At 42.2% G+C, this 24212-nt stretch overlaps 1 protein-coding gene across 2 annotated transcripts in view; it reads right to left on the minus strand.

The window, feature by feature from the left end:
• LOC139392601 (sodium-coupled neutral amino acid transporter 4-like) overlaps positions 1-3361 on the minus strand; it is a 30684-nt gene extending 27323 nt beyond the window's left edge. The window contains exon 1 of one of the 2 annotated variants that reach the window (XM_071140690.1): positions 3148-3361. The gene's annotated coding sequence lies outside the window, so the exon portion shown is untranslated. Of the gene's footprint in view, positions 1-990; positions 1083-3147 lie in introns of those variants that run through there. The other variant, XM_071140692.1, reaches the window with a different exon arrangement.
• Positions 3362-24212: the final 20851 nt, after the last annotated feature.

A 24212-nucleotide genomic window follows, 5' to 3' on the forward strand; every position in this document is an offset into this window, starting at 1 on the left:
GATTCAGGCTGTAGTCGTTGTTGCTTCATGGTACTGTACATGGTCCGTCCTAACTTTGTTTGTGAACACTTTCCCCAGGTCCCCCATGTTCTGATGGTCTTATCAGTCCCTATTGATCTGTCCATGGCTTTTGTTGGCTGATGACGAAGTTGCACTGCTTGACGTAGGCCCACATCTGAGTGGCCTTGAATTTGCTAGGGGAGGAGGGTGCTCCCGGGGACAGGTAAGGCCCTGCATGTCATTAGCCGTTTGCTCATAATTGCGCAATATCCAAGCCAGTACGTGCTGGCACCTGAGACATTTGAAACTGAGACTCATTTTTAAAAATAATTTATTTCACCTTTATTTAATTTGTTAGGGATAGTCCCCCTTTTTTCATTTTTTTGCCTAAATGACATACCCAAATCTAACTGCCTGTAGCTCAGGCCCTGAAGCAAGGATATTCATATTTTTGGTACCATTTGAAAGGAAACACTTTGAAGTTTGTGAAAATGTGAACTGAATGTAGGAGAATACAACACAATAGATCTGGTAGAAGAAAATACAAAGAAAAAAACAACCGGTCTTTTTCTACCACCATCTATGAAATGCAAGAGAAAGATCATAGTTAGAGCCATCACTCTGGTTGTAAATATGCAGTAGGATGTGGTATTACATTAATCAATGCAGGTTAGTCTCATAGAGATAAGATCAATTATTAAGAGACCTGGTTCAAAGCCATTTCACAAAAATTAAAGCTAGTCTAAGAAATATTTCTTACCATCACTAGTACAGGGCGTATTTAAGTTCCATATTCTTATTGTTCAAACTATTTAGTCATTGCATTATGCAATAGTAGTGGTAAGAATAGCCAGCCCTCACATTGTATGCCCTTCTCAGATTTCAAAAGGACATAGTGACAGTGTTTTGGAAAATCACCCCGAAATCCTTTGATTCCTTGGTGGAATAATAGTGGATTAGTGTTAATAGTAGCTGCCATGCACCACGCACCTCAAACACGACTTTGCGACCGGCTTAAGGGTAAGTTTGCTCTGTTCCACACAGTCTCAATTGCATCAGCCGTCATTGCTCGAACATGAACAGCTCTGGGCTTTTTGACTTACATCTGTTCGGTCATTCAAGACCCTACATCACACACCTCATACTGACCAATGAAAAGAGCATGCTCATTTCTCTACCCCCACTGACATATGTAGTGCAGAGAAAAAGTGGCAGGGCCTGCCCCTGCATTTGAACACACCTGCACACTGCTGACATGAAAGTCTTTGACATAGAATGAACCCATTTTCTATTAGACCGTAAACAATCAAAGGTGTACAGTGTTCTCTGTAATAGCCTAGGCTTCTGTCTGTCACCGAATGGTTACATCAGTAGATTAGCTGTGAAATCAAGATATCAAATGTGAAAAGTATTTCTCACATTTGCAAGTAATTTCCCATCTTTGTCTCTATAATTTGTGTTACCATTTGTGAGAATAAATAAAAAACACCACACATCTTTACACTTTATTAATAATAGTCCCTTTGACAGGTGTCAAAAGAGGCTTCACAAAGATAGAGATAGTTTACCCATATTACAAATTGACCTTATTTTAAGGATACCTAGAAAATAGTCTGTGGACACAGTCAGCAACCCAAGATGTGGGTTGGATTTTACCAAGCAACAATTTAGTAATTGCTTTGTAAAGTTCAAAATAATGGGAACTGTATGACCCCTTTTTGTATGCTCTATATAACAGACCTGTACTTTCACCGTGATACATTCAAAAGTTAGACATTTTGTTAAAGCTTCATGTCTAACTTCCTGAACCTTCATGCCATAAAAACATATACATATGTGTGAAACATTACCATTTAGGGACACACTTGAGGTCAGGTCATCTGAATTTGGTTGCCCAACTCAAAACCAATATTACTTAAAATAATCCCATCTCACAGTAGTCTAAAAAGTATGTTATTGGTGGCAAAAGTAACCTAATAATGCATGCAGTTTCAGTGGGAGTTCACCAGACAATATATATAAATCTTTCCCTGAATCACTTACTTTATTTGTATTTATGATATATGTCTGAACTTCTGTTATGATAGGCTCACTGGGTTAATAATGTATGCTACAACCTTAACTTGATGCTGGTACAGAGAGGAGTGTTTTTAAACCACATGGATTTGAGAACCCTGCACTTTTACAATATATCTAGGTTTGCATCTTCAAATAAAAAAGTAGCAAATAGAGAAGTGAAATTAAATCTGAGCCTATCTCTATTAATGACATAAAGAAAAAGTTTACGGGTTAAAATGACTTAACCTTTAGGAATCTTCCAGATATACGCTCCTCCCCAATCAACGACAGAAGGTAGAATCTGCCTGTAGGCTAAACCATACACTCCAAAATACCTTTCTCGTTTATTTCACATGTCCAGATATTTCTACTAGATTTATAATTGTAAAACTATTAAAAACACACACATACAGAAATTGTATTCAAAAATAACTATTAAACCTATGTAAACTTTATAACTCCGACAGTGTCGTTGTGAAGGTTATTGAATGGTAAAAATAATAATTTCCACGTTCCTTTGTAGTATGCGAAATGCACACGCAGGGCAGTTGCAAACATTGGAAGAAACTGCATTGTTTCTTATCCAAAAACACATAAAAATATTTAATGCATTTGGCTAGTAAGTGAATTACACATGTAATCTCACTTACTGGCGTTATAATAATAATTAACGGTCTACAATAGAATATTGGCCCTTCCTGTAAACTACACGACACATTCGACACGTGTTATTTTCGCGAAAAACATTATTATTTAACATTCAGGCTACGCCAAACACAGAAAATATACTCCAGGACTAATACCTAAGAACGTGTTTTAAATATCCCATAGTTCCTTTAAACGACACATTTATTGGCTAAACAAATTACCTGAGAGATTAAACGGCAATTTTCAGCCTTGGATAATTACTCTTGTGGATGTTTTGTCAATAATGTCAACATTAACCATTAGCTTTCCGGTGCGAATTGAAATGGGATACAGTGTTTCAAAATTCCGACGTTGACAAACAAGTATGCAATACCTACACAACTATTGGAGAACATATACAGGCTAAACATTGGAAAAAAGCTTAAATGGGGACCTACCTACCTAAATTTTAATTGTTCGGGGCTTCAGAGGTGGAGGACAAGTAAGCGTAGTGAACACCAGTAAGGGAGACCCTTCCCATTTAACAACCGAGCGACACAGTGGAAATTTCCACCATGTGATGGCAACTCTTCAAGCATCATGTTTCACTACCAAGACACCCTCCGACTGAACGCAACCAATTGGCTGTTGTATCTCACAGTCCTCGATAGGCAATGGCAGAACATAAACGTTGTATAATGGGCAGTGACTGTGGTCGACTAAAATCTGTAAAACGTAGGTAATATGAAGAGCACAATTGATTTTGAAGCGCCTTCACGTTGGTGTAATTCATTTGTTGACACTACACATTCTGTTTGTAGAGTAGACGCACTCAAGGAGTGGGCACGGTTACCATTGTTTGCGCGCGCTGCATAAAGTTTCCAAAAACCTTGTGGATGCATTTTCATTCAACACGTTCACTTTCAAATTAATTTCAGTTAGATAACTGATTTTAAGAAAGTAATTACTTATATGAAATAATTGAACATTGCAACAACCAACAGTGTTTTTCTAAAGATGTGTTGTCTTGTAATCCTATAACTAAATCCTAGAGCATTAGGGAAAGTGTTTTGCAGTTTATCACTGTAGGGCAAGCATGCTAAAAATGAAGACAATGAGTTTATTATAGATTACATTTTCATAACCCAGGTATCATAATAATGCATTAAAAACAATTGCCACCTAGTCAGTCACCATCATTTCAGGTAAAATATTGATATAGGACAAGTAGCTTAATTATGTTGGCCTTTTGCATTTTGGTAGGCCGTAATTGTAAATAAGAATTTGTTGTTAATAACTGACTTGCCTAGTTAAAATAAAGGTTATATAAAAAAAATATTAAATAAATATGCTCGCTCCACTCTACAACAATTATAATATGTGTAATTTATACAGCCACAGAGATCTCATAAAGACATGGTGCTAACTTTTTTTAAAAATTTTTAACTACATAAATTGCCTAACAACCTACTACAGATGTAGGATCATAAGTTGATCACCCTGTTGCGGGATAACTTTTCTTGTAGTGTATTTGAGGTTTAAAAACGCTTCTGAAGTTTGCAATTTCCACTTTGAAATTTCAGATTTAATTTTCCCTTACAAAAATGTATCAACCTCTACAAAGAGTTATATGAATTATAATCCACATATTTCTAATTTCCTGTTGCTGCAGGATTATGTTCCTGCTGTAGCAAACTGGCTCAAATTAAGATCCTACAACTGTATGCAATTGTCTGTATTTCTTTAAATGATTGTTACAAGGTAATAACACCCAGTGAGTGACCTCATAGTTGGTGAGTTGAATAGAAAATGCTCTATACAGTAGCAAGTCAGATGCGAGGACGTCAATGGAGCCAATGTAATCAAAGAACTGAGTGAGCTGTATAAATTGGATACATAAAATAACCAGCTCAACTGGCTATACTTTGCTTGTCTCAGCAGCTCATAAAATCAGCTTTAACATTCTCAAAGCTGTGAGTCAGCAACGAACCGATAGAGCAAGCCTGCTAAGCAAACTAAAAACTATATAATACATTACCAAAAAATGAGAAAATCTCTATTCATGCACTGAAGATGATATTGACACAAATTATTTTCCTGCAATTAACAACAGATTTAAAACTTTGGCATGACAAGGTTTCATCAATAACTCCACAAACCAATCAAAAGGGACATATTCAACCCCACTTGGTTTCCTGATAAGTTAAAAACAACTTCCTGTTCAGCGAGAAAGCAGTCATACTAATAACAAATGAGTATGTAGAATTATTTTAGTTTTGCACTATATATATTTTTTTCAAGTGCAAAATAGTAATCTTCTGGACTTTCCCTGAATAATGGCTGATTAAACAAGACCTGGCTAATGAAATAGTCAATGTGACATGTATTTTTTTATTTCACCTTTATTTAACCAGGTAGGCTAGTTGAGAACAAGTTCTCATTTGCAACTGCGACCTGGCCAAGATAAAGCAAAAGCAGTTCGTCACATACAACAACACAGAGTTACACATGGAATAAACAAACATACAGTCAATAATACAGTTGAAAAAGTCTATATACAGTACGTGCAAATGAGGTAGGATAAGGGAGGTAAGGCAATAAATAGGCCATGGTGGCGAAGTAATTACAATATAGCAATTAAACTAAGCAATTAAACTAAAATTAAAATATACAGTGCAAAACTAAAATAATTCTACATACTCATTTGTTATTAGTATGACTGCTTTCTCGCTGAACAGGAAGTTGTTTTTAACTTATCAGGAAACCAAGTGGGGTTGAATATGTCCCTTTTGATTGGTTTGTGGAGTTATTGATGAAACCTTGTCATGCCAAAGTTTTAAATCTGTTGTTAATTGCAGGAAAATAATTTGTGTCAATATCATCTTCAGTGCATGAATAGAGATTTTCTCATTTTTTGGTAATGTATTATATAGTTTTTAGTTTGCTTAGCAGGCTTGCTCTATCGGTTCGTTGCTGACTCACAGCTTTGAGAATGTTAAAGCTGATTTTATGAGCTGCTGAGACAAGCAAAGTATAGCCAGTTGAGCTGGTTATTTTATGTATCCAATTTATACAGCTCACTCAGTTCTTTGATTACATTGGCTCCATTGACGTCCTCGCATCTGACTTGCTACTGTATAGAACATTTTCTATTCAACTCACCAACTATGAGGTCACTCACTGGGTGTTATTACCTTGTAACAATCATTTAAAGAAATACAGACAATTGCATACAGCTGGAATAGTAGATGTGCAGAATATATATATATATATATATTTATATATATATATATATGCATATATGAATGTGCAAGTAGAGATACTGGGGTGCAAAGGAGCAAGATAAATACCAAAATACAGTATGGGGATGAGGTAGTTGGATGGGCTATTTACAGATGGGCTATGTACAGGTGCAGTGATTTGTGAGCTGCTCTGACAACTGGTGCTAAAACCTACGTAGTGAGGGAGATATGTGTGTCCAGCTTCAGTGATTTATGCAGTTTGTTCCAGTCGTTGGCAGCAGAGAACTGGAAGGAAAGGCAGCCAAAGGACGAATTGGCTTTGGGGGTGACCAGTGAGATATACCTGCTGGAGTGCCTGCTACGGGTGGGTGCTGCTATGGTGACCAGTGAGCTGAGATAAGGCGGGGCTTTACCTAGCAGAGACTTGTAGATGACCCGGAGCCAGCGCTTTTGGCGACGAGTATGAAGCGAGGGCCAGCCAATGAGCGAGTACAGGTCGCAGTGCTGGGTAGTCTTTGGTGACAAAATGGATGGCACTGTGATAGACTGCATCCAATTTGTTGAGTAGATTGTTGGAGGCTATTTTGTAAATGACATCGCCGAAGTCGAGGATCGGTAGGATGGTCAGTTTTACGAGGGTATGTTTGGTAGCATGAGTGAAGGACGCTTTGTTGCGAAATAGGAAGCCGATTCTAGATTTCATTTTGGATTGGAGATGTTTAATGTGAGTCTGGTAAGAGAGTTTACATTCTAACCAGACACTTAGGTATTTTTAGTTGTCCACATATTCTAAGTCAGAACCGTCCAGAGTAGTGATGCTGAACGGGCGGGCAGGTGCGGAGAGCATGCATTTAATTTTACAGTTGAAGGAGAGTTGTATGGCATTGAAGCTCGTCTGGAGGTTAGTTAACACAGTGTCCAAAGAAGGGCCAGAGCTATACAGAATGGTGTTGTCTGCATAGAGGTGGATCAGAGAATCACCAGCAGCAAGAGCGACATCATTGATGTATACAGAGAAGAGAGTCGACTCGAGAATTGAACCCTGTGGCAGAGAGACTGCAGAGGTCCGGACAACAGGCCCTCCGATTTGACACACTGAACTCTGTCTGAGAAGTAGTTGGTAAACCAGGCGAGGCAATCATTTGAGAAACCAAGGCCGTTGAGTCTGCCGATAAGAATGTGGTGATTGACAGAGTCGAAAGCCTTGGCCAGGTCGATGAATACGGCTGCACAGTAATGTCTCTTATCGATGGCGGTTATGATATTGTTTAAGACCTTGAGCGTGGCTGAGGTGCACCCATGATCAGCTCTGAAACCAGATTGCATAGCGGGAGAAGGTATGGTGTGTTTCGAAAAGGTAAGTAATCTGTTTGTTAACTTGGCTTTCAAAGACCTGAGAAAGACAGGGTAGGATAGATACAGGTCTGTAGCAGTTTGGGTCTAGTCTAGTGTCTCCCCCTTTGAAGAAGGGGATGACCGCGGCAGCTTTCCAATCTTTGGGAATCTCAGATGATACGAAAGAGAGGTTGAACAGGCTAGTAATAGGGGTTGCAACAACTTCGGCAGATAATTTTAGAAAGAGAGGGTCCAGATTGTCTAGCCCGGCTGATTTGTAGTGGTCCAGATTTTGCAGCTCTTTCAGAACATCAGCTATCTGGATTTGGGTGAAGGAGAAATGGGGAGGCTTGGGCGAGTTGCTGTGGGGAGTGGAGGGCTGTTGACCGGGTTAGGGGTAGCCAGGTGGAAAGCATGGCCAGCCTTTGAAAAATGCTTATTGAAATTGGATTGTGAAAGTGGATTTATCGATGGTGACAGTTTCCTAGCCTCAGTGCAGTGGGCAGCTGGGAGGAGGTGCTCTTATTCTCCATGGACTTTACAGTGTCCCAGAACTTTTTTGAGTTTGTGCTACAGGATGCAAATTTCTGGTTAAAAAAGCTAGCCTTAGCTATCCTAACTTCCTGTGTATATTGGTTCCTAACTTCCCTGAAATGTTGCATATCACAGGGGCTATTCGATGCTAATGCAGAACGCCACATGATGTTTTTATGCTGGTCAAGGGCAGTCAGGTCTGGAGAAACCAAGGGCTATATCTGTTCTTGGTTCTACATTTTTTGAATGGGACATACTTATTTAAGATGGTGAGGAAGGCACTTTTAAAGAATACCCAGGCATCCTCTACTGACGGGATGAGATCAATATCCTTCCAGGATACATGGGCCAGCTCGATTAGAAAGGCCTGCTCGCTGAAGTGTTTTAGGGAGCGTTTGACAGTGATGAGGGGTGGTCGTTTGATCGCAGACCCATTACGGATGCAGGCAATGAGGCAGTGATCGCTGAGATCTTGGTTGAAAACAGCAGAGGTGTATCTGGAGGGCAAGTTGGTTAAGATGATATCTAGGAGGGTGCCCGTGTTTACAGATGTGGGGTTGTACCTGGTGGGTTCATTGATCATTTGTGTGAGATTGAGGGCATCAAGCTTAGATTGTAGGATTTTCTGGGTGTTAAGCATGTCCCAGTTTAGGTCACCTAGCAGCACGAGCTCTGAAGATAGATGGGGGCAATCAATTCAAACATGGTGTCCAAGGCACAGCTGGGGGCAGAGGGTGGTCTAGAGCAAGCGGCAACGGTGAGAGACTTGTTTCTGGAAAGGTGGATTTTTAAAAGTAGAAGCTCAAATTGTTTGGGTACAGACCTGGATAGTAAGACAGAACTCTGCAGGCTATCTCTGCAGTAGATTGCAACACCGCCCCCTTTGGCAGTTCTATCTTGTCGGAAGATGTTATAGTTAGGGATGGAAATTTCAGGGTTTTTGTTGGTCTTCCTAAGCCAGGATTCAGACATGGCTAGGACATCCGGGTTGGCAGAGTGTGCTAAAGCAGTGAATAAAACAAACTTAGGGAGGAGGCTTCTAATGTTAACATGAATGAAACCAAGGCTTTTACGTTTACAGAAGTCAACAAAAGAGAGCACCTAGGCAGTAGGAGTGGAGCTAGGCACTGCAGGGCCTAGATTAACCTCTACATCACCAAAGGAACATAGGAGGAGCAGGATAAAGGTACGGCTAAAGGCTATCAGAACTGGTCGTCTATTACGTTCAGAACAAAGAGTAAAAGGAGCAGGTTTCTAAGCGCGATAAATAGATTCAAGGCATAATGTACAGACAAAGGTATGGTAGGATGTGAGTACATTGGAGGTAAACCTAGGCATTGAGTAATGATGAGAGATATATTGTCTCTAGAGACGTTTAAACCAGGTGATGTCACCGCGTATGTGGGAGGTGGAACTAAATGGTTGGTTGAGGCATATCGAACAGGGCTAGAGGCTCTACAGTGAAATAAGACAATTATCACTAACCAGGACAGTAATGGACAAGGCATATTGATATTAGGGAGAGGCATGCATTGCCAGGTGATCACAGGGGTCCAGTGAGTGGTTGGGCTGGCTGGAGACATGGCGATTCAGACAGCTAGCAGGCCGGGGCTAGCAAGCTAGCAGAAGGGTCTTAGAGGGACGTCTCGGCGGAGGAAAGTCTGTTTTAGCCTCCACGTGCGGTGACGTCGATAGACCAGTCGTGATGGATTAGTAGGGTTCTGAGTTACAGAGGGGTCCAAGTCCAATTGGCAAAATAGGTATAGTGGCCCAAGAAATTGGCCGATGGATCTATTCAGCTAGCAGTCCAATATGCTCTAGACAGCTAGCGGGCCGCGGCTAGCAGCTAGCGGGCCGCGGCTAGCAGGCTAGCAGATGGGCATTCAGGGGACATCGCGATGTAGGGGCCAGTTGAGTACCTCCTCGAGCAGATTACGTCGTAATCCAGTCGTGAAGGATCGGCGGGGTTCCGTGCCCCGTACCGTCAGTAAAAGGGGTCCGGGTATTGTAGCCCAGGAGTGGCTGATGGGCCTCTTCAGCTAGCTGGGAGAATGGGCCTAACATGGGCTAGCTCCAGACTAATTGGTGCTTGCTTCGGGACAGACATTAGCCTAGAGTAGTCACTCGGGTAGCAGCAACATTATTACCTTGCACACCATTTTTTTAAGGTTCAGGGTTCAAGTTTTAGTCTACTATGTGCACTATTTCGACTGTGACGGCCATACATTATAAAGTGGTTCATGAGCGGCATGTCATCTTGATCAATGGCAGGACTTTGACAAGTCCTCACGTTTATGTGATTACTGGCAAAAACATATTCCCCATGATTTGGAAGCAAAGTCTCATGATTACTCTGTCTGACCATACAGTCTCTCTAAAAACAACAAATGCTGCTCAGATTAAAAACATACTTGAATGTCACTAGTCACTAGTCAGGTCAGTCAGTTTCTGCTTTTTACTTGTGAGGATGAGATGCTATTCTGGCATTATCCTTTGTGTTCTGGGTTGAAAAGCATGGCTTCTAGAGACCTTGTTTTATATGACATTCAATTACATATTTTATCCATTCTGTTTGTATGACTTTTATTTAATTTAACCTTTATTTTAGCTATAGATATAGTTGTAATTTTTTTGTCACTCAAACACCACATGAATACACATTAGACATGGCAAAATGTATAGAATTGCAAGAAAACTAGCTTTAAAACAGCAACATTTTCTTTTTACCCCATGACAAAATGTGTAGAATTGCAGGAAAGAAGCTAAACAGCTGCAAAATTCAGTGCTTATTCCCATAGAAATAGGCGGGGGGGGGGGGGGGGGGGGGGGGGGGGGATATATCACATAGACATCAATTGTCAACATACAGTACAGATGTAGGGGGAGACGCGAAATGTTCCCCAATGCTGGAAGGGGGCCCTGAATGGAAAAAGCTTGGGAACACCTGATCTAAGTGACAACTACATAACCCATATGTACAGTATGATGTTTTGGTCGCAAACTTCATGTTGGTATATCACATAGAGATCAATTGTCAACATCAATTGCTGCAGGAAAATTACCATGCTGCAGGAAAATAATCCTGCAGCAACAGGAAATGTTGATTATTATGCAGATTATAAATAATGGACATTTTTGTAGGGGTTGATACATTTTTCTTGCTCAGGGGCAGAACAACAGACATTTACCTTGTCAGCTCTGGGATTTGATCCAGCAACCTTTCAGTTACTGGCCCAACACTCTAACCACTAGGCTACCTCTAGGCTACCTGCCACACTACAGTACATCAGCAGATGGTGAGTATGTTACTCTAATGTTTCCCTATCAGGACTCTGATTCTGGATCTGCTAATATTAATGGATAAATTATTTCTAAACAATTTCACTGAAGTCCATGGAGAGGCTGGCTTCTGTCGTGCATTATCTGAGATCAGCTGTCACGCTCTGGTTTAGAGAGTGATACCTACTAAAGCACTCACAGGAGGAGGACCGGTGCCTACCAGCTGACAGTGATTAAAGACTCCTACACTGTAATGAAGTTTGCAATGAAGACATGTAGGTCTGATCTAGGGAACCATTTGAGGATAGGAGTCAGGTGACACCAGAGCAGACACGGCATGGGTGCCGCTATTCCTTTTGAAATAAGTATTTTCCCTTTTGTATATTTAACCGTGATATCAAGCATTTCTGATAACATACTAGTTAAATATGTATTGCCAGTAACAGTGTGCTATATCAATAATTCACCATGTTTTTACAAGTTCTGCTTTATGATAAAGGAGGTATAAACTGTATTTGGGGTGGGTATGATATTACAAGAAACAGCCTGTTTAAAAGGGGAGGATGATATAGCAGAATGATGACTTCTATGTGGGATTGAGTAAAGGTACCTGATGGTAAAATCACGGGCACACATGGTGCACACACTCCTCAGGTTCCTGCGTCAGAGTGGCTGAGGCGTTGGGTATTTCACAGAGGAGGGAAACATGGCTTGCAGAGGTGGCTGACCCAGTTAGCTGAAATAGACTGGCTTTAGATTTGGGGAGGGGACACAGATAGGGGTTTGGGGGGGTGCGGGGGTACAGGGGCCAGGAGTGACAGTCCCCAGAGTAACCTCATACTAGTATAATGCTCACGCCACCTTCCCATACTCAATTCTCCTACTCAAAACAAAGCTTTCAAAACGAGACCCTCCCCACTCCCTATGCCACCCCCCAAAAACCTCTCAATAATTGTTTCTCATTATGTATTGGAAATTGCCATTGAATTTCCCTTGTAGTAATAATGGTGAATTGGATTTAAATACTATTTTAGCAGGTGTTCATAAACCTTTAGGTGGGGGGGAGGGACTTAGTAAAGACTTGGAATAAAAACTGGTATGGTCTATAAAGGTACAACGATCTGTGCAGTGTGACCATTTTTTACATTTTAGTAGACACTCTTATTCAGAGAGACTTACAGGAGCAATTAGGGTTGCCCTTGCTCAAGGGCACATTGACAGATTTCACCTTGTCAGCTTGGGGATTTGAAACCAGCAACATTTTGGTACTGGCACAACCTCTTAACCACTAGGCTACCACCCAGCCCAGAATTAGTGCAACCTGTAATAGTAGAATGGTAATTTCGACTATTGTAAGATGTCTGATTTAGTGAGTTCTAACAACACCTTAAAGTGATAATTCTCTCTTTTTACATTTTAGCTTCTTTTTTACTTCCCTGGTACATTATCATTTCCTCCAACATGTTTTTAAATTCGTTAGCTTGTTATTCCTGGCTAGCATTTTTGGAGAATGCCATTTTTGGAGAATGCCATTTTGTTGCTACATTGTTTAATCTACTTATAGCCAGACATTTTGCCAGATAAACAATAGGAAACCATCTGTATTATGGAAAGATTATATCACCTTTTTATACCAACAAATCCCTAATTTGCTCTTGGGGATAAAGCAACCAATTTATAGTAAAATAAAATAAAAGCTTATCCTGGTCTTTCTCTGTGAAAGGTGAATGGTTTTCAACATAGCATGTATTGATCAGATACGGGTGAGTCTTTAGCTTGCAGGTATAGCTCTATAAATACCAAGAGAGTTTATGCAACAAATACTGCATGTTTTGATCTGTTAGCCAAATGGGAGTCACTCCATTGAAACAGGTCTAGTGTTTATACAAGTTCTGATGTTATTTTAGCCATGACTGTGCCCATCTGTCTTTAAAATAAATAAAATGTTATTAGTCACATACACGTATTTAGCAGATGTTATTGAGGGTCTAGCAAAAATGCTTGTGTCCCTAGCTCCAACAGTGCAGTAGTATCTAACAATTCACAACAATACACAAATCTAAAAGTAAAATAATTGAGTTAAGAAATGTATAAATATTAGGACGAGCAATGTCGGAGTGGCATTGACTAAATACAGTAGAATAGAATTAAGCAATAAGGCCCAAGGGGGTGTGGTATATGGCCATTATATCACTGCTAAGGGCTGTTCTTACGCACAATGCATTGCGGAGTGCCTGGAAACCCCCCTTAGCCGTGGTATATTGGCCATATACCACAAACCCCCAAGATGCCTTATTGCTATTATAAACTGGTTACCAATGTAATTAGAGCAGGAAAACGAATGTTTTGTCATACCTGTGTTATACGGTCTGATATACCACTGCTGTCAGACAATCAGCATGCAGGGTTCAAATCACTCAGTTTATAATACAGTATATACATATGAGAGGATAAAGCAGTATGTAAACATTATTAAAATGACTAGTGTTCCACTAGCCGGCTAGTGATGGCTGTTTAACAGTCTGATGGCCTTGAGATAGAAGCTGTTTTACTACAGTCTCTCTGTCCCATCATTGATGCACATGTACTGACCTCGCCTTCTGGTTGACAGTGAGGTGAACATGCCATGGCTCAGGTGGTTGATGTCCTTGATTATCCTTAGGGCCTTCCTGTGACATCGGGTGCTGTAGGTGTCTTCGAGGGCAGGCAGTGTGTCCCCGGTGATGCGTTGGGCAGACCGTACCACCCTCTGGAGAGCCCTGCGGTTGCGGGTGGTGCAGTTGCCATACCAAGCGATGATACATCCCGACAGGATGCTCTCAATTGTGCATCTGTAAAAGTTTCTTAGGGTCTTAGGGGCCAAGCCAAATTTATTCAGCCCCCTGAGTTTTAAAGCTGCAATATGCAGAAATGTCTTTGCCATTTCCTGGTTGCTAATTTCAGTTTATGTGACAAAACAAACAAGAAAGTATAGAGCCTTCAAACTCAACTCTGGACCTCGAAGCCAGCTCCACTTCATTTTTTAATTGTTCCCCTTTAATAAGGGACTGATTTAGACCTGGGACACCAGGTGGGTGCAATTAATTATCAAGTAGAACAGAAAACCAGCAGGCTTCGGACCTCGTAGGGTAAGAGTTGAATACCCCTGGTGTAGAGAATCGTCCATTTCAGTAGAGTGATTTTTGCTCAACCCCAATACCTGTCAGTCAAATAGAAAGCAGATGGGAAATGGGGTCACTGAGCCAAATAGGGTTTAGCCAGTAGCAACTGACAAAAAGTCCAAGTATATATCCAGATTTTCAATGTATTTTCATGATCTGACACGGTCAAGTTACAGTAGACATGGGACCAAGTCCCAATTATTTCAAATTCGGAGTAACATCAAATCAGCCATGTTTTTTGGACGGCTGTGAGACGCAACTGGTACAACTCCACAGATGTCAGTGTTGCCTGCTGCATCAGTTCTGTAAGCTGCATGTTAGTGCAGCAGCAACACATGCAAGCAGACTTACATCCCTGTTGTGTGTACCTCCGTATCAAGTCTATTATCAAGTCAAGTCATAAATACAGAGTGTCTTACACTTCAGACTCAGACAAGTTATGTCTCTGAGATTGCCTGAGGTTGTAGAAGTTTGTGTTAAACTGAACTTGGTAGAATACTCACCGTATGCTAACCCAATACCTCTGCTGTAGTTAATCACAGTTAGTATTGACCTTCAAGTCTCAAGAAGGTTCCAAGTTAAGAGCGTCAAGTCTCAAGAAGTCGTCCTGTGAACATAGTGAAAGTGGGAAGGGTATTTGTATCAAAAAGGTGTTGAAATGGTATAACTCATCTGTTCAGTCATCAGTTTTAGTCTTACTCAAGTCCCTTTCGGTCTTAGTGTAAGGTTTGCCGTAAGTTGCTCAGTCATAAAAATTGGAGTCTTAAGTCATGAAACACTTGGTAAGTCTGGGTGGAGTGTCATGTCATATTTTTTCTACTTTGAGTCAAGCATACAACTCTGTTGTGTAGAATACATTAGGCTGTATGGTCAATATGGTCAATAATCAGGATGGAAAATTAACATGCATTATGTAAAGTCAGGCTTCAGATGGATGTGTTGAGTCAAATATAGGAAGACCAAGCGTTTTCGAACAGCAGACACCAGCTGTTCTTGTAGAATAATAAACAACTGTATTTTATTGGCTCTCAACATGACGTGGACTTGAATTGTTAGAGGGACAAACAGTACTCAAGAGTGAATGTGAAAATGTGTCTATTTTTGCATGAGAGAACATCTGTGTACTCAGTTCATCTCACAGACAGACACAGAGGAAGTTCCCCAACCAACTGAAAAATAGAAGGCCCCCTATGGCTCCCTGTCCCTGTTCCTAGCTGTTTACTCAGGTGGGTAGGGGCCATTCAGTCACAGCTCTGGGATCAGTGTTTAAGACAGGGCTCAGCAGAGCAATTTGTTCACAGGCATTGTCACTTACGATGGCCCCTTTAAATCCAAACATGCATAACAGGGGCACTGACAAAAAGCCATCGTTATGAATGGTTAGAAGATCCCTAATTACACGAACATCGACACATCTGAGTGGTATCATTTCCATTACATCATTTCGCACTTCAGCAAACGCATTTTGCAAAGTACTTGCCTAAATTACGATTAGACTCTTGATCAGAACAATGGTTACTGTCTCCTCAACTCTGATTTGGGTGTACTTCTTGTCATTATGTCTGGGTAATATTTGTACTCTTCATCCATGCATGCAAGCTCATTCATGCACACCAGGTTTTGATCAATGGTATAGCAATGGCTCCACAGTCTTGGTCATAAATTAAATTATACAGTAATAGGTGCCTCAGTTCAGTCCCTCTCTGTGACCGTATTTTTATTTTGGGGACTCTGGCTTGACATCAGATCAATTATCAAATTCCAGTCTCCTGTTTTCAATTTGTAAATTAATTCACATTTTTAACTATGGAAACTACTAAAGAGCTACTCCATAAACCATAGGAAGTTGTATTTATTTATACATTTTATCTGAATAAATATAGAATTGTCGATTTCCATCGGAAATTGATTACCGGTAAGACAAATTAGTTCAAATAGGTAAAACATAATAATAACACATAGCACTATGATTCCTGTCAGTCTTATGACATCTACCCAATCCATCTCTAATTGCACAGTTGGTTGCTCTGACTGGAATTCAAAAGTTGCCTAAGGGGTTTCTGCATTACACTTTCAGAAGTGTGTTTGATTCATACAGCATTTTATCCAACATGGAGGAAATTGACACCATTAGTGCATTTAGCCACCATTAGGGTTACCATTTAGGCCCCATTAGGGCATTTAGCCACCATTAGGGTTACCATTTGCCACCATTAGGGTTGCCATTTAGGCCCTATTAGGGTATTTAGGCCCCATTAGGGCATTTAGCCACCATTAGGGCATTTAGCCACCATTAGGGTTACCATTTAGCCACCATTAGGGTTACCATTTAGCCACCATTAGGGTTACCATTTAGCCACCATTAGGGTTACTATTTAGCCACCATTAGGGTTACTATTTAGTCACCATTAGGGTTACCATTTAGTCACCATTAGGGTTACCATTTAGTCACCATTAGGGTTACCATTTAGTCACCATTAGGGTTACCATTTAGCTACATTAGGGCATTTAGCCACTATTAGGGTTACCATTTGCCACCATTAGGGTTGCCATTTAGGCCCTATTAGGGCATTTAGGCCCCATTAGGGCATTTAGCCACCATTAGGCTTACCATTTAGCCACCATTAGGCTTACCATTTAGCCACCATTAGGGTTACCATTTAGTCACCATTAGGGTTACCATTTAGTCACCATTAGGGCATTTAGCCACTATTAGGGTTACCATTTAGCCACCATTAGAGTTATCATTTATCTACCATTTGGGTTACCATTTAGTCTCCATTAGGGTTACCATTTAGTCTCCATTCGGTCATTTAGCCACCATTAGGGTTACCATTTAGTCACCATTAGGGTTACCATTTAGCCACCATTAGGGTTACCATTTAGCCACCATTAGATTTACCATTTAGTCACCATTAGGGTTACCATTTAGTCACCATTAGGGTTACCATTTAGTCACCATTAGGGTTACCATTTAGTCTCCATTAGGGTTACCATTTAGTCTCCATTCGGGCATTTAGCCACTATTACGGTTAACATTTAGCCAACATTAGGGTTACTATTTAGCCACTATTAGGGTTACCATTTAGCCATGTCCTCTCAGTCTTTTAAGTGTTGTGTATTATCCTTCCAAGTTGTGTGTGTCACATCTGTCTTCAACACAGTTGTGACTGACTAACAGATTACTTTCTGCTTATTCTGGTGTACTGTTGTGTACATCATCTGACCCCAGAATGACCTCTGACTTCACGAGACAATCCAGTTCAAGATTGTTTGTCGTAAAATGTATGTATCACAGCCCATTGTTTTTGTACCCTAATCATTAAAAATGTGAATGGTTCTGGAAGTTTCGAAACGTGTTCATTTGTAAGATCAAGCACACAAAACCTACCAGAGGTATAAAGCAGTCATTTTTGTGTCTTACTCTTTTGGCAACAGGATTGAATAAATGCTTGTTGTATGTTGATATGCCCTATGGTTAGAGCAGGTTGTGGTTTAGGTCAGCATCTGGACAAAAGTAAACAAATAGTCTCTTCAGCTAACCCTATCAGTTCAGCTGTGAGGCTACAGGTCAGTATTTGTCCATTTATTTTCTCATCAAAACGATGAGCTAAGAGTATCTGCTGGGTGGGATATTTCTCCAATAGTCATCCTCAGCTAATTCTCCTTGGACGGTAGACAATCGGCAGAATATTTTGCCCTAACGGAAGATAGGACAATATCCTCCCTCTTCTTTATTTCTGGGTAATAATTATCTTTCATGGAGGGAAAAATGCTATCTGTTCTACGTACATTGAGCCAGGATGACACTTTAAAACATCCCATGTCTGTAATGTGGTGTATAGAATATTAAATTCAACAGCTAGCTGTCTCTGGGTCAGAATTAGGTCACATACATATCCGTCCTCTAGCTGTTTCTAAGTCCATTGGGGATGTCTTGTATGTTTACGGTCTAACCATGACGGGGGGGCAACAGTAAGTGTCAGTAGTAATGACTAGTTTGGGGTCATGAACTCTGAAATACCACAGGTGTGTTTACTGTTTTTCAGAAGTGGCAAATCTTGTCACAACATAAGGGCACCATAGAAACGTATAAATATAGTTGTTTGTCAAATGACCCTTGGACTAGTTTTCACCATGTCACTATTCACAACACTTTGTACCTTTAGGTACAAAATGGCCATTCAGGTGGAATAGGCCTAACTGTCAATACAGAGTTGTGTTGAGAGTGAAAATCATAATCCCCATTATCCAATTAGATAAGGCATATATAGCTGTTGTTATGACTGCATTTAGGCACACTGTACCATTCTCATTAGAGACTAACCCTTCGGAGGCCCGTGCTGTGCCTCAAAGACCAGTTTGGGCGCTCAATGCCAAGGTCAACTGCATAATTTCCAAATTCTTCCGCTCCTCTACCCTCTATTGTTGAGGTCGTTATGTAAAACCCATTATGTAATCTATTTTTCAGACGGTTATTTTCCTGGCCCCTGTTCTCTAATGGGGAAGGGGTTAGGGGGTCGCATCCCTCTGTTGACGTTCACATAGCCATGATAAGAGCCCAGCTCATCTCCTGCTGTTGTGCTTCATTCACAAGGCACCCAAACACGCAAACGAATGGTCAGGTCAGATTGGAGGAGCGCTGCAAAAATACACACGTGTCCAACGGAACTGTCCACAACATGCAGCAACACGTGCCAGTCCACCCTTCACATCATGACCACCAGTAACATGCCGATCCACAGTGAAACCAACCGACGCATGAAACTGTAGATGTTTCTGCTGAAACCAGACCCGGCTCACTTTCTTATTTATTTGTTGTTATGAAGGACATAACAGGTGTCTCATCATACCATAAGAGGCTACATTTGTTTTGAGGCTTTATAAACGTATATTAAAGAGTCTAATATTATGTAGAGCATTATGACCCTCTATGTCATGCTCATAAAGGCTTTATGAATGCTACATTATCACCACTCAGAGGTGAAGTTCACTACACCGCTGGATCACAGTCAATACATGCCTCATGGACTAGAACGTGACGGACAAAACTACTAGCATGTGATGGGATCTGAGGACAGCCGATTGGCCTTTCCACATGGTCATACAGTGAGTATAGAAAACATTAAGGACACCTGCTCTTTCCATGACATAGAATGACCAGATGAATCCAGGTGAAAGCTATGATCCCTTATTGATGCCACTTGTTAAATCCACTTCAATCAGTGTAGACGAAGAGACAGGTTAAAGAAGGATTTTTAAGCCTTGTGACAATTGAGACATGGATTGTGTCTGCCATTCAAAGGGTGAATGGGCAAAATGTAAGTGCCAAGCGCACTGGTTTGTGTCAAGAACTGCAACGCTGCTGGGTTTTTCACACTCAACAGTTTCCCGTGTGTGTCAAGAATGGTCCACCACCCAAAGAACATCCAGCCCACTTGACACAACTCTGGGAAGCATTGGAGTCAACATGGGCCAGCATCCCTGTGGAATGCTTTCGACACCTTGTAGAGTCCATGCCCTGACTAATTGTTCTGAGGGCAAAAGGGATGGAAGGGTGGAGGGGCAACTCAATATTAGTAAGGTGCTCTTAATGTTTGGTATACTATATACCACCCTGCATACCACTGCTGGCTTGCTTCTGAAGCTAAGCAGGGTTGGTCCTGGTCAGTTCCTGGATGGGAGACCAGATGCTGCTGGAAGTGGTGTTGGAGGGCCAGTAGGAGGCACTCTTTCCTCTGGTCTAAAAAATATCCCAACCCCAGTGATTGGGGACACTGCCCTGTGTAGGGTGCCGTCTTTCGGATGGGACGTTAAACGGGTGTCCTGATTCTGAGGTCATTAAAGATCCCATGGCACGTAAGAGTAGGGGTGTTAACCCCGGTGTCCTGGCTAAATTCCCAATCTGGCCCTCAAACCATCACGGTCACCTAATAATCTCCAGTTTACAATTGGCTCAATAATCCCCCTCTTCTCCCCCGTAACTATTCCCCAGGTCGTTGCTGAAAATGAGAATGTGTTCTCAGTCAACTTACCTGGTAAAATAACGGATAAATAAATATACTCTGAACTTCTGTCTGGCCAGACAGGAGAGGATGAACCCCCCCTCCAGTGTTAATTTTTCATTGTCACCGTCACTTCATCTCACGGGATCTCACACTATCAAATGGTCACCATTCAAAATGTGACAAACCACTACAAAAACAAGTGCGAAGGTGACAATCCCCAAAATGAGATGAATGTGTAGGTCTACCGGCTTCACACAACCTACTGGCCTATCGACTTCACACAACCTACTGGCCTATCGGCTTCACACAACCTACTGGCCTACCGGCTTCACACTACTTACTGGCCTACCGGCTTCACACTACTTACTGGCCTATCGGCTTCACACTACTTACTGGCCTACCGGCTTCACACAACCTACTGGCCTACCGGCTTCACACTACTTACTGGCCTACCGGCTTCACACTACTTACTGGCCTACCGGCTTCACACTACTTACTGGCCTATCGGCTTCACACTACTTACTGGCCTATCGGCTTCACACTACTTACTGGCCTATCGGCTTCACACTACTTACTGGCCTATCCGCTTCACACTACTTACTGGCCTATCGGCTTCACACAACCTACTGGCCTATCGGCTTCACACTACTTACTGGCCTACCGGCTTCACACTACTTACTGGCCTATCGGCTTCACACTACTTACTGGCCTACCGGCTTCACACTACTTACTGGCCTATCGGCTTCACACTACTTACTGGCCTACCGGCTTCACACTACTTACTGGCCTACCGGCTTCACACTACTTACTGGCCTACCGGCTTCACACTACTTACTGGCCTACCCTACCGGCTTCACACTACTTACTGGCTCACACTACTTACTGGCCTACCGGCTTCACACAACCCTATCTGGCCTACCGGCTTCACACTACTTACTGGCCTATCGGCTTCACACTACTTACTGGCCTATCGGCTTCACACTACTTACTGGCCTATCCGCTTCACACTACTTACTGGCCTATCGGCTTCACACAACCTACTGGCCTATCGGCTTCACACTACTTACTGGCCTACCGGCTTCACACTACTTACTGGCCTATCGGCTTCACACTACTTACTGGCCTACCGGCTTCACACTACTTACTGGCCTACCGGCTTCACACTACTTACTGGCCTACCGGCTTCACACTACTTACTGGCCTACCGGCTTCACACTACTTACTGGCCTATCCGCTTCACACTACTTACTGGCCTATCGGCTTCACACTACTTACTGGCCTACCGGCTTCACACTACTTACTGGCCTATCGGCTTCACACTACTTACTGGCCTATCGGCTTCACACTACTTACTGGCCTATCGGCTTCACACTACTTACTGGCCTATCGGCTTCACACTACTTACTGGCCTATCGGCTTCACACTACTTACTGGCCTATCCGGCCTATCCGCTTCACACTACACACTACTTACTGGCCTATCGGCTTCACACAACCTACTGGCCTATCGGCTTCACACTACTTACTGGCCTACCGGCTTCACACTACTTACTGGCCTATCGGCTTCACACTACTTACTGGCCTACCGGCTTCACACTACTTACTGGCCTACCGGCTTCACACTACTTACTGGCCTATCCGCTTCACACTACTTACTGGCCTATCCGCTTCACACTACTTACTGGCCTATCGGCTTCACACTACTTACTGGCCTACCGGCTTCACACTACTTACTGGCCTATCGGCTTCACACTACTTACTGGCCTATCGGCTTCACACTACTTACTGGCCTATCGGCTTCACACTACTTACTGGCCTACCGGCTTCACACTACTTACTGGCCTATCGGCTTCACACTACTTACTGGCCTATCGGCTTCACACTACTTACTGGCCTATCGGCTTCACACTACTTACTGGCCTATCGGCTTCACACTACTTACTGGCCTACCGGCTTCACACTACTTACTGGCCTACCGGCTTCACACTACTTACTGGCCTACCGGCTTCACACTACTTACTGGCCTACCGGCTTCACACTACTTACTGGCCTATCGGCTTCACACTACTTACTGGCCTATCGGCTTCACACTACTTACTGGCCTATCGGCTTCACACTACTTACTGGCCTATCGGCTTCACACTACTTACTGGCATGTGAGTGTCTCACAGAAATGCTACTGACACAATCATGCGACTGTTACAAGTGTGTTATTATGTACCACCAGTGTAGAGGGGAGGATTTGATGCATGTGCACCCTTCTTGATCTGCAGCAAAATAGTCACTACTTCATGAACTAGCACACCTGATTGAATTGACCAATGACGTGTTACTTTAACCAGGTGTACTAGATCAGGAATAGATCAAAACAGTGACATTCACCACGGGTACTTGAGAAGAGGTTTGGGAAAAGACCGCTAAATCTAACTCCTAGAAGAGGCCTTTGGCATGGGCTACAGTGGCTGTGTGAGCGTGCAGGCACTAAATGGCTTTCACAAAACTGAATGAACAGCTGTCCAACACTTCCCTGCCTAACTTAATAACTTGTTAGGGATAGGGTCTAGTTTCCTGAATTTCTGCCCGACTGACGTGCCCAAAGTGGATATTGTGGGCAGATTTGGAGAGAGTTCCTCAGTGAGATAAGAGGTATTCCGTTCTGGGAGTTTTTATGCTGTGTCACTGAGCAATTCAAGGCTGCCCCTCGTGAGGTGCTCGCACAAACAAGGACTTTGTGTAATGAGCATCATGCGCCTGTTGTTTTCATAAATTCAATTGCGCTAATTTAACAAACAGCACTGGAGATTGGGAGGCTTCAGTGGTGGTTGTAGTGGGTTGGCACTGGGTGAACGTAGCCCTATACTTCCATGAAGCAGTTGAAAAAGCGGACGCCTGTCTAGCATCACAGCACCATCATGCTCTTTTTGAGAGCTGTATTCTGCTCTTTCATCCCACTCCTCCAAGTGAGGGGAGGGGGCAAGGGAAGCGACTCAGTGTGAGGTTGTTATTGTTTTCTGTGTGTTGGACTGAGTGGAGCCATGGACTGTAGATTACATGCTTTCAGCTGCATCTGTGTTCAGCTCATTGTAAGGATGGGCGACCACCTGTACCCTCCATGTCCGTTAGCTTCCCGTCAACATTATATTTTTGGACTTGACCCCGTGACCCCAAAGCAGATCACAACAGAAGCCATTACCCAAGCCCCTGTGCCTTTGGTTCAAAAAGCAAGCCACCAACATGTCTGGATTTAATAATAATAAAATAAAAAAACGAAGCCAGAATCTTAGCAATTACATTCCATTCTAGTTTACAAACTGTCTCTGGTAGCGAACGTTCATACAAACTTTCAAGCTATTTAACGTCAGACTCTAATTCAAGGACCCCAGCAATATGTTCTACCTGGAATGCAAACCCAGTGACCTTCCCTCTGATGAACAGGTTGTATTATTTACCTCTGTGTAAATACAGGATACAGGACGGGTATTTTCTGTCCCAATGGGTTCAAAGTCATGATGTCGGGTGCAGACAAAAATGTAGGCAGTTGCCTGTTTGTCCACTTTTAAACTATAGGAGTCACACACACCTCTACATACAGTAATAACACTAAACTGGAGGAGGAGCCTATTTGTGAGGCATCTTGATGTAGAAGTACACCCCTGGAAGGGATGCTAGTCTATCGCAGGGCCTTACCCTCAATCTATCTCCTTAATGCTTAGTGCCAAGCAGGTCCCACTTTTACAGTCTTTAGTATAACTCGGCCGGGGATCAAACTCCCAATAGTCCTTAATTACCTTCCAGGGCAGCAGGTAGCCTAGCGGTTAAGAGTGTTAGGCCAGTAACTGAAAGGCTGCTGGTTCAAGTCCTGACTAAGTGAAAAATCTCTGCGATGTGCCCTTGAGCAAGGCACTTAACCCTAATTGCTCCTGCAAGTTGCTCTGGATAAGAGTGTCTGATAAAATGTCAATCTCAGGG

This window comes from Oncorhynchus clarkii, chromosome 33 (genome assembly GCF_045791955.1).
Source record: "Oncorhynchus clarkii lewisi isolate Uvic-CL-2024 chromosome 33, UVic_Ocla_1.0, whole genome shotgun sequence".
NCBI lineage: Eukaryota > Metazoa > Chordata > Actinopteri > Salmoniformes > Salmonidae > Oncorhynchus > Oncorhynchus clarkii.